General features: G+C 42.8%; 1 long non-coding RNA gene across 1 annotated transcript in view; it reads right to left on the bottom strand.

Annotated features, from left to right (window-relative positions):
* Nucleotides 1–3,497: 3,497 nt before the first annotated feature.
* Nucleotides 3,498–10,995, bottom strand: part of LOC146404037 (uncharacterized) — a 43,702-nt gene continuing 36,204 nt past the window's right edge. The window contains exon 4 of the long non-coding RNA XR_014844003.1: nucleotides 3,498–3,622. This is a non-coding gene — a long non-coding RNA (uncharacterized LOC146404037). The remainder of the gene's footprint in view (nucleotides 3,623–10,995) is intronic.

The raw sequence follows: 10,995 nt of genomic DNA, 5'->3' as shown, positions 1-10,995 counted from the left end.
ATAAAGAGAAAAAAAAATACATTCACAGTAATTATCCCCACTACTTACAACCAAAATGTCTGCATCACCTGAACTGTTCCTACTCTATGTTTACGCTAAACCCTGCCTTCCCTCTCACTCAAACCTCCACAGTGATGAAAACCATATGGCTGACAAACTCACACTTCTGAAAGCAAAGTGTTTAGGTTCTGGGGCAGCTCAATGTTACCAAACATTACTCAGTGTTAAAGCTTCACTCCTCCTTCTTAAAGAAGGTTATTTCCTAACCCCTAGCCCTCACTCCCACATCAAGGTGGATGTGACACTGGAGAAATGAATACAGTAGCTGCAACAGACAGGGAAAAGGTCAATAAAAAGGATGGAATATAACACTGTATTTAGCAAGTCTCCCGTGTCACAATAAAACTGCCCAGTTTCCCTTCAGCCCCGCTTCTTCCCAGCAGCCCCTGCCCCACCTCCCATGCAGACACACGCACCCACACACACCACTGCTTTACTTCCAAATCTCTGGTCCTCTGTCAGTCTCCTCCAGCTTCTCTAGAAACCTCCCTAGCCCTTTTCTTTCTGGAAAATTTTAAATCCTCTACAACTGGTCAGGGACCTAAAGAGAAGTATGCTTTGGGGATGAAAAGAAAAACCAGCAAAATTTCTCCATGCTCAACCCTGAGTGGTAATTTCACTCAGGCTTCAAGAGGAAGTTGAAATACATGCAAGACAACAGAAAAACAAGCAAAGGACATAAATAAGTCCCCACTTGCTTTGTTTTTCCCCTTAACCAGATACCCAACAACGCCTTCTCTTTAATAGCCAAATACCTTCTAAATATAAAGACTCATACATACCTAGTACTCCTTAAGAAATTAGGTATAGAGAAATGGGAGCAACACTAATCTTCCTCCTCTATGATGGATTAAGGGTACATTAGAGGAACCATAGAAACATTATCAAAGAAATTGAAATTAATTATCACCACATTATGCCTATTAAATTAGTAAAGTTAAAAACTACAAATATTGGGAGTTCCCGTCGTGGCGCAGCGGTTAACGAATCCGACTAGGAACCATGAGGTTGCGGGCTCGGTCCCCGCCCTTGCTCAGTGGGTTAACGATCCGGCGTTGCCGTGAGCTGTGGTGTAGGTTGCAGACGCGGCTCGGATCCTGCGTTGCTGTGGCTCTGGCGTAGGCCAGTGGCTACAGCTCCGATTCAACCCCTAGCCTGGGAACCTCCATATGCCGCGGGAGCGGCCCAAGAAATAGCAACAACAACAAAAAAGACAAAAGACAAAAAAAAAAAAAAAAAACTACAAATACTTTTGTGGAGAATCTAATAACTTGCAGGACATTGAAAAATGTAGTACGTGTAGAATCAAAAAATAGTAACTTCGTCTTAACAGTTGCACTTGTGATGCATCTTGTGGAATAATTCAAAAGAAGAAACCACATCAGAGTTACATATAATGAAAACTTGAAGGTGCTCATTTCAGAATTACTTAGAGTAGCAAAAGAAAAAAAAATAAAAAGGAAATAACTAAAATATAGCAAATGTTAAGGACAATGTGTCAGGCTGTGTCCAAAGCAAAGGAGATGCAATTCAAGAAAGACAAGCAAACCCCATGTCCAAATGGGGCTTATATTCTATTGGGAGAAACATAAAAATATGTGTCAGGTAGTGATCACATCAATGAAAAATGCACCCCGATGTTCACTGCAGCACTGTTTACATGAGCAAAGACACGGAAGCAACCTAAATATCCATGGACAGAGGAATGGATAAAGAAGATGTGGTACATATGTACACTGGAATATTACTCAACCATAAAAAGGAATGATGTAATATCATTTTGCAGTAATATAGAAGACCTAGAGATCATCATACTAAATGAAGTAAGTCAGATAGAGAAATACAAATTACATATGATATCACTTATATGTAGAATCTCATTTCTTTTTTTTTTTTTTTTTGTCTTTTAGGGCTGCAACTGTGGCATATGGAGGTTCCCAGGCTAAGGGTCAAATCAGAACTGCCACCTACACACAGCTCACAGCAATATCGAATCCTTAACCCACTGAGTGAGACCAGGGATTGAACCTGCATCCTCATGGATACTAGTCAGATTTGTTTCTGCTAAGCCATGAAGGGAACTCCTAGAATCTAATTTTAAAATGATACAAATGAATTTATTTACAGAACAGAAACAGACTCACAGATCTCAATCAAACGAATGGTTGCCAAGGGGGAAATGTGGGGAGAAAGGATAACTTAGGAATTTACATACACACACTGCTATATATAGAACAGATAACTAACAAGGACCTGCTGTATAGCACAGGGAACTCTACTCAATATTCTGTAATAACCTAGATGGGAAAAGAATCTGCAAAAGAGTAGATATGTATATATGCATGGCTGATTCACTCTGCTGTACAGCTGAAATTAACTTTCTTTTTTTCTTTCTTTCAAATGTCCACACTGCAGCATGTGGAAGTTCCTGGGCTAGGGGTTGAATCAGAGCTGCAGCTGCAGGCCTGCACCACAGCCACAGCAACACCTGATCCTTAAACCACCAAGCAAGGCCAGGGATTGAACCCACATCTTCACAGACACCATGTTGGGTTCTTTAACTTACTGAGCCAAAACTCCTAATCTCAGTTTTCTGCTTGGAATCAACCCAATTTTTCTAACCTGGAGGGACAACAATTGGGGGAAGGACAAAATGTCTTTCGAACATTTTAATTTTAGGTTTTAAGGACAGATTTTGGGTAGCAAAAGACATTAAGCCTATGGCTTACACTTCATCACCATCAGCTTCTCACACTCTGGCCATAGGTTGACGGGTGGTGTAAAATTTTTCTTTGCAAACCTTCACATTTATCCTTGTCTTCATCGATAATTTGCTGGAAAGTTGAGAAGAGCTTCATTGGAAAAATCATCACAGTTCTTTTTAAAAAGACACTTTGAGGTCCATAGGCCCTGGTATACCAAGGCAGAGCATGAAGGTATGACTGCATGTACCATAATTTGTTGAAAAAAAAAAAAAAAAGCGTACTGGAGTTCCCGTTGTGGCTCAGCGGTTAACGAATCTGACTAGCATCCATGAGGACAAAGGTTCGATTCCTGGCCTTGCTCAGTGGGTTAAGGATTTGTTTCTATGAAGGAACATAGAATTTGGGCCTTTCGTGCATAAATGGTGCCCCCTCAATCTGGTGGCATTTCAGATTCTGGCTCTCAGAGCTCCCATTGAATAAAGTGTTGTAAGATGACTCCTGAAGTAGGTTTTCTGTGGAAGCAGGGCCATGGCCTTCGTCTCAGCCATGCTCAGGGATCAGGGAAGAAGCTGAAGGGAGACCCCACCATCACCACCACCCCTGCCTTGGCCTCTGTCCTGTGAGCTGGTCACTGAACAGCTCTCTCCCATGGTTTAGCAAAGTCTCTTGCTAAGCACATACACGTTGGGGTCCTGAAATTCTCTCTTCTTCACAACATCTGTGATTTCCTTCTTTGTTCTCCATGGGGGAATAATGAGATCAGTCCCTTCTCTGCATGCAGATTGATGTTTTGGTAGCCAAAAATGTCACCTGTTCTCATCCTCCTTCTTTCAACATACAGTCAGGAACTACAGTGCCTAGAAAACATCAGGGAAAATTTCGGGGTGAGAGTGAGATTTGGGGTGGATCCTGGCAACAGGCCCATGCTATTAGTGATCTAGGGAATTAAACATCCTCACTATTACATGCTGTAGATGAGGGGAGAGTCAGGTAGAGCTCCAGAAATAACCCTTACTGGGGATTGCGGTTTTCCAGTGTTCGGCATCTACAATGAACAGTCAGTACATCTGAAACTGATATAATGTTATATATCAATTATATCTGAATTTTTTAAAAAGCAAAACAAAATTGAAAAAAAAATATCCTAATTCAAACAGGAGAAATACAATGTGAAAATAAAGATAACAACACCAAATCCAAATTTATCAATGATTCCAATACATATAAGTTAAACTTGCTGTTTAAAAGAGAATGTCAGATTGGATTATAATACAATCCAACTGCTGTAGTATTTACAAAAGACACACCTACAGCATGAATATAATGAAAAGTTGAAAAGAAAAGAATGAGAAGCAATACATCAGCCAGATACTAATAAAAAAACAGCCAGTATAGAAACATTAATATCAGTCAAAGAGGACTTCAAGACAAATAGTAGCACAGAGGACAGAGCTTCTATACAGTGATTAAAGATGAAAGTCACTAAAGCAATATAACAATTCTAAACATATATGCACATTATTAAATAGACTCAGTAGATATCAACAAAAACTGAAAGACCTGAATAAATAGACAAAACACCATGATGGTGAGAGAATACAGCATGCATTTTTTTCTTTTTTGATTTTTAGGGCCACACCCACGGCATATGGAGGTTCCCAGGCTAGGAGTCAAATTGGAGCTGTAGCTGCTAGCCTACACCACAGCCACAGCAACTCAGGATCTGAGCCGCGTCTGCGACCTACACCACAGTTCACGGCAACACCAGATCCTTAACCCACTGAGCAAGGCCAGGAATCAAACCTTTGTCCTCATGGATGCTAGTCAGATTCGTTAAACGCTGAGCCATAACGGGAACTCCAGCACGCTTTTTTTTTTTTTTTTTCAACAAATTATGGTACATGCAGTCAAAAAAATTCAGCAAAAATATAGAAGAGTTGAATAACACAATTAACATATTATGTATTTAATAGGGCTATAACAGCTGTATGTATCTGTATGTATGTATCTACTTTGTTCCTCAAACTCTAGAAATTGAGCTGTGACTGTAGGGAACATGGCGGTTCAATCTTAAATGAACCAAAATAAGTTTTCTGTCATCTTGTACTATAAGAAATAGACATTAAAGTGTGTAATAGAAGAAAAGTTTAAAAGTTGTACTTCTTGCTCTCTTGAATCTGTGGAGAGTTTATCTGCTAGGTACTTTTTTTTTAATTGCAAGGATAATGTATAAGAGACTATTGTACTGATGTTTTTAACCTATATTACATCATAGGCATCCCGTCCTGCCATTGTTTTTGTCTTTTTCTTAGAAACGGATCCCCAGCCCTTAAGTTTCTCCCTCCTTCAGCCAGCAATCAAAAGCCTCCAAAAATAAACTGATGTCAATAAGACACCTGCAGACCAACACACCCAGAAAATCAGAATTCCCTTTTAGACTCAGTCTGGGTCAACCTCCTGCACAATGTATTCTAATTTCTGCCACAGCCAAATGCATTTCCTTTTGTTAGGGTCTCAGTTGTGGTGAAATAAAAGCGACCTTCTATTCCTTCAGCCAACTGCAGGTTTAGAATCAGACTATCCATGGCTTTTCCTTTCCTGAAATACCCACCCCATTTCTATCGCAGAAACTCACAATGATTGTTTCCTCCTAATTTTGGGGTGAGCAACTGGTTCCCCTGAGCTTTTTCTAGAAAAATTCCCATAGGCCTTACCTCACCGGAATCTGGTTCCACAGCAGACTAGTACTTGTGTCAAAGCTTAAGGGATGTCACTGTCTCCTTTGAGTAGAATGAGAAATTGGGACATGATAAAAAGGTTTGAGGGAGTTCCTGTCGTGGCGCAGTGATTAACGAATCCAACTAGGAACCGTAAGTTTGCGGGTTCAGTCCCTGCCCTTGCTCAGTGGGTTAAGGATACGGCATTGCCGTGAGCTGTGGTGTAGGTTGCAGGTGCAGCTCGGATCCCTGTTGCTGTGGCTCTGGTGTAGACCGGTGGCTACAGCTCCAATTAGACCCCTAGCCTGGGAATCTCCATATGCTGCGGGAGCGGCCCAAGAAATAGCAAAAAGACAAAAAATAAATAAATAAATAAAAAATAAAAAGTTTTGAAAGGTAACAGGGAAAACATGCCCCTGGCGAGTTTCACTTGGAAACTGGAGGAGCCCTTGCTGTTAATTGGGAGGTAAACCCAGGAAAGAAAAGTTTCTATGATTATAGGATTTTAAGGCTCCTCTTAGCAACGTTCTTAGTTTTCGGTCTTCTTTCTCAGCCAAGCCTGAACAGTATTTCTGTTGAGATCTCTGCCAAAGATAATTGAGGGAAATGAAAGCAGAGGTCTTTCTTTATTTTGCTTCCCAAATTTCAGGGGAATTCACATCCCTAGTTGTGGTTCTCCAAGGGGGGGGCCCTGGACCAGCAAAATCTGGAAATTTGTGGCAAAGGCAGATTCTTGGGCCTCACGCCAGACCAAATCAATCCGAAGTGCTGGTGGTGGCACCAGCAAGCTGTGTCTTAGCAAGCTCCCCAGACTGATTCTGACATACAGTAAATTTTGAAAACCACAATTCAGAACATTCCTGGCTAACTGTCTGCCAGGTAGGCCAATAAATGCCCACAGCCTTGGGTGAAGTTCAGGTTGCAATTTCTTTTCTTTTTTTTTCTTTTTTTTTTTTTTTTTTTTTTGCCTTTTCTAGGGCCGCTTCCTGAAGCACATGGAGGTTCCCAGGCTAGGGGTCTAATTGGAGCTGTAGCCACTGGCCTATACCACAGCCACAGCAACGCACAATCCGCAACCTACACCACAGCTTACGGCAATACCGGATCCTTAACCCACTGAGCAAGGCCAGGGATCGAACCCGCAACCTCATGGCTCGTCATTAACCACTATGCCATGATGGGAACTCCTTTTTTTAATTTTTTATTTTTTAATGATTTTCATTTTTTCCATTATAATTGGTTTACAGTGTTCTGTCAGTTTTCTACTACACAGAAAAGTGACCCAGTCTCACTCACACACACACAAACACACACACACACACACACACACACACACACACACGTGTATATGAGAAAAAGAATGTGTGTATATATATATATTAAGTTGCAATTTCAACCAGATTGCCAAGCGGAGACGTAAGTGATCTGATAAATCCTGCCAGAAAATCAGGGCAGTGGAAGCAGGACCACATTAGTGTCACCCCAAGGATCTGAGAGCAGGTCTGGGTGGATCTACCATGGAACCTAGATAATCTCCCAGCTCCAGGACAGGAAGCAAATAAAATATTATCTCAGTTCTCCTAGGATCTCTCCCAATGCCAAGTGTGGAGCCTGCTTGGGGGGATGCCCAGACATGGTGTCAACTCAGATATAAGTTATAAGAAAAGCTGACAGACCAATAGAAGGGATAGAAAATTAGCATGAGGGGCTCACCAGGCTGACACCTGGAAGAAACATAAGAGCTACCCCTCAGATCTCATTCATTCATTCATCTACGCATTCGTTCAACAGAAATTTTTTGAGCACTTACACACTCAGGTACATTAAGAAGCCGAACTACTACAGCATTTGCATATAGCGGTGTTTTTTGGTTTGTTTCAGTTAAGTTTTTGTCATTCAGTCATTTTTTTAGCATTTCTAGTAGCTACGCTGCCATAATGAGCTCTCCATCCTTCGGCAATTTCTTGGAGGTAGTTATGGTTCTTTTAGAGGGTGCGGAACTAGGCATCTCTTGACGTGGTCGTTGGGTGAGCTCTATCCACTGTAATGAATACCATGACATTGAAAGCTTGGTTATGCCCTGGACACGGAGGACGAGGACTTGGATTGTCCTACCACCCTGGATCATTTGGGCCACCTGGTATGCACGTCATCTGGAATTAGATCCCTATTAGAAAATAACTCATCCCATCTGGCAGGAATTGAACTCTTCCTGGCCATTCTAGGGATCAGACCTCAGGATTAGGAATGGAGGCCCCTTAAGACAATCTCTACGCAAACTTACTCTATGCAGCTATTTTCCCACCCTGGGTAGATACCTGGCAAAACCAGATGAACAAGTTAGTTTGAGGGGAGAGGCACTCTCTTGGAATATGACGGTATCCCTGACGTAGTGTAATATCAATCATTAAAAATTAGGGAGGAAATGATGTACTGGGTTAGGCTAAGATTTGGGCAAGAGAAGATTTTCTAAAAAAGAAAAACAAGCTGGTGGCATAGCCAAATTTCAGATAAAATTGATTTTTTTTTCCCATCTTTTTGCCATTTCTTGGGCCGCTCCTGAGGCATATGGAATTTCCCAGGCTAGGGGTCCAATCGGAGCTGTAGCCACCAGCCTATGCCAGAGCCACAGCAACGCAGGATCCGAGCCGTGTCTGCAACCTACACCACAGCTCACAGTAATGCCGGATCCTTAACCCACTGAGCAAGGGCAGGGACCGAGCTCGCAACCTCATGATTCCTAGTCAGATTCGTTAACCACTGAGCCACAACGGGAACTCAAAAACTGATCTTTCTTAAGGAAACTGGAGAAGAGACAATGAGGTGGCTAATGGGATATGATCTTCTAGTAGGACCTTCAAACCCCAAAATGGATTACATTCCTTTTAGCCTTGAGGGCTTACAATTGAATCCAGAGCATATCTTGTCTTATATTATGGAGGTAAACCTGTTTGGATAAATGAGGCCTCTGAGCACTGCTCACTCACATACTAAGAGACCCAGCCCCAGAAAAAGGACTGTGTGCGTGAGGTGCAGTGTGGGGTGTTTGTGATAGACTTTCTGTTTCTGTTTTTGTTTTTGTTTTTGCTTTTTAGGGCTTCACCCATGGCATATGGAAGTTCCCAGGCTAGGGGTTGAATCGGAGCTACAGCTGCCAGCCTACACCACAGCCACAGCAACACCAGATCCGAGTCATGTCTGCAGACCTACACCATAGCTCACTGCAATGCTGGATCCTTAACCCACTGAGCAAGGCCAGGGATTGAACCCCCATCCTCATGGATGCTGGTTGGGTTCATTAACCGCTGAGCCACGAAGGGAACTCCCGATATACTTTCTGGATAGCAGTCACTCTCACCCACTGGAAGATAAAGCATCACATTTATTAACTCCTGAGATGCTAAAGTTGTATCTTAAAAGGGAACACAGAAATATTAAGTGATGTTTAAGTAATGTTCCTTAACGCATTACTTAGTATTTCTGTGATCCTAAGAGTGTGTGGAAGGCCCAACCTACACCACTATCCCTCTTTGGGTTGGTTGTCCCCCCCATGCCCTGCCCAGCAAAGATGAGCTTTGTAAATACTCCAGCCTCATAGCTATAAAAAAATTCAATAAGCGAGAATGAATAGTGAGCCCATGTTGACATAACATATGGCTCTTGCGATACCCATCAGAGTTTGAATTTCTATCCTCTTCATGAGGAGGGCAGAGATCCCAACAGGATTAATTGAGGCACACAAACCTGTTTTAAGATTAAACACTCTTATCTCTATAATCCCAGAAGAGCTCTTCTTCTGGTTCCAAGAGTAAATATTGTGCAAAATAAAAGGCACAGCCGTATTCTCATGTGAGGGTGAGTCTACATCCTGATGTGAGAAGCCCTTTCCCTTGACTGACTATATAATCTGTCAACACCCTGATACAGGCCAAACTGTACAGAGGCTGCCTAGTAGGCAGCACTGGTGAGAGTGTAATTTGGTGAAGCTCAAGACCATGGTATGCTAGGGGATTTGCTCAGCATAGGGTTCCAGCCAGAATGTCCAAGTACAAAAGGAAGCCAGATGGCAGATGATCCACACAGAGTGTTATAGGCGTGATCTCATAGGGATGGTTCCTATGGTGTGTACATGGGCTCAGCAGGTATCTAAGCCCTCTCAAATAGGCCAGATATGGAAAGCACTTCCAAAGTTTCGAAACCTAACTTTAGGCATTCCTGTTGTGGCTCAGTGGTTAATGAACCCGACTAGTAACCATGAGGTTGCTGGTTCAATCCCTGGCCTCACTCAGTGGGTCAAGGATCTGGCATTGCCATGAGCTGTGGTGTAGGATTAGATGTAGGTCGCAGACGTGGCTTGGATCCCGTGTTGCTGTGGCTGTGGCATAGGCTGGAGGCTACAGCTGCAATTAGATGCCTATCCTGGAACCTCCATATGCTGTGGGAGCAGCCCTAAAAAAGACAAAGAGACAAAAAAAATTTAAAAGAAACCCAACTTTACATGGTTATGAACCAGTATCCAAAGCCTGTGGGTTATTTGTTTGTTAGTTTCTTTAGGGTTACACCACATGCAGCATATGGAAGTTCCCGGGCCAGGGGTCGAATCAGAGTTACAATTGCCAGCCTACACCACAGCCACAGCAACACCAGATCCGAGCCATATCTGCAATCTACACTACAGCTCACAGTAGCACAAGATCCTTAACCCACCGAGCAAGGCCAGGGATCAAACCTGCGTCCTCATGGGTATTAGTCAAGTTCGTTAGCAACTGAGCCACGATGGGAACTCTCCAAAGTCTGTGGTCTTAAGGAAGGATGGGTAGGCCTAAACCTGACCATTCATCTCATTACTTCTCAATAACAGAGCATTTCTTACTTGGGATATGCTTCATGGTGCCATCAGGCTCTCCAGGGCACATACTCTAGATCTGAAGCTACTATTTGACCAGTGTCAAAGGGAAATTCCTTCTCCACTCCTCCACAACCTTCACTGACTTTCAGTTTCCTTCCTCTGGAGCCGGCCCTGTTGGGAACCCAGGAGAAGCTGTCTGGGAGGTATGGCCTTGATCAGTATTATACATCCAGGTTAGACAGACAAAAATGATCTTCACCAGCTCACAAAATGAGCCCCTCTGACCTGCAGGGCTCCTGAGACTGTTTACTCAAATTTCCCTGGGGGAGGGTAAAATTTCATACCAAATCTTAGAAAAGCAGACATAAATTACTGTCATACCAGATGCCTGATCATTCTCTGCTAGGGGGCTCCGAGGATGGCCATGGACAATGTAGACCATGCCTGACTGGAAAAGTGGCTTTATAAGGCCCACATGAGGCAGCCCAGAGATCCTGCAGAGTTTTCCCTTTTCACCCAGCTTCTCATGCAAGGGCATAACATACTTGTCAGTCTCCTCTTACAGGCAGGATAACAGAAAAGTCACTTTTAAGCCCCTCCTCAAAATGTCAGTGCCTAGATTGTCATTGGTACTCAGAGCTGAATTAGGAGTCCTATCTTCTTC

Source organism: Sus scrofa, chromosome 4 (genome assembly GCF_054392235.1).
Source record: "Sus scrofa isolate SSC_HxYL_T2T_F1_AM1 chromosome 4, Sscrofa_HxYL_maternal_Yorkshire_Landrace_v2.0, whole genome shotgun sequence".
Classification (NCBI taxonomy): Eukaryota; Metazoa; Chordata; class Mammalia; order Artiodactyla; family Suidae; genus Sus; species Sus scrofa.
This window is presented reverse-complemented; position numbering and strand designations above follow the sequence as displayed.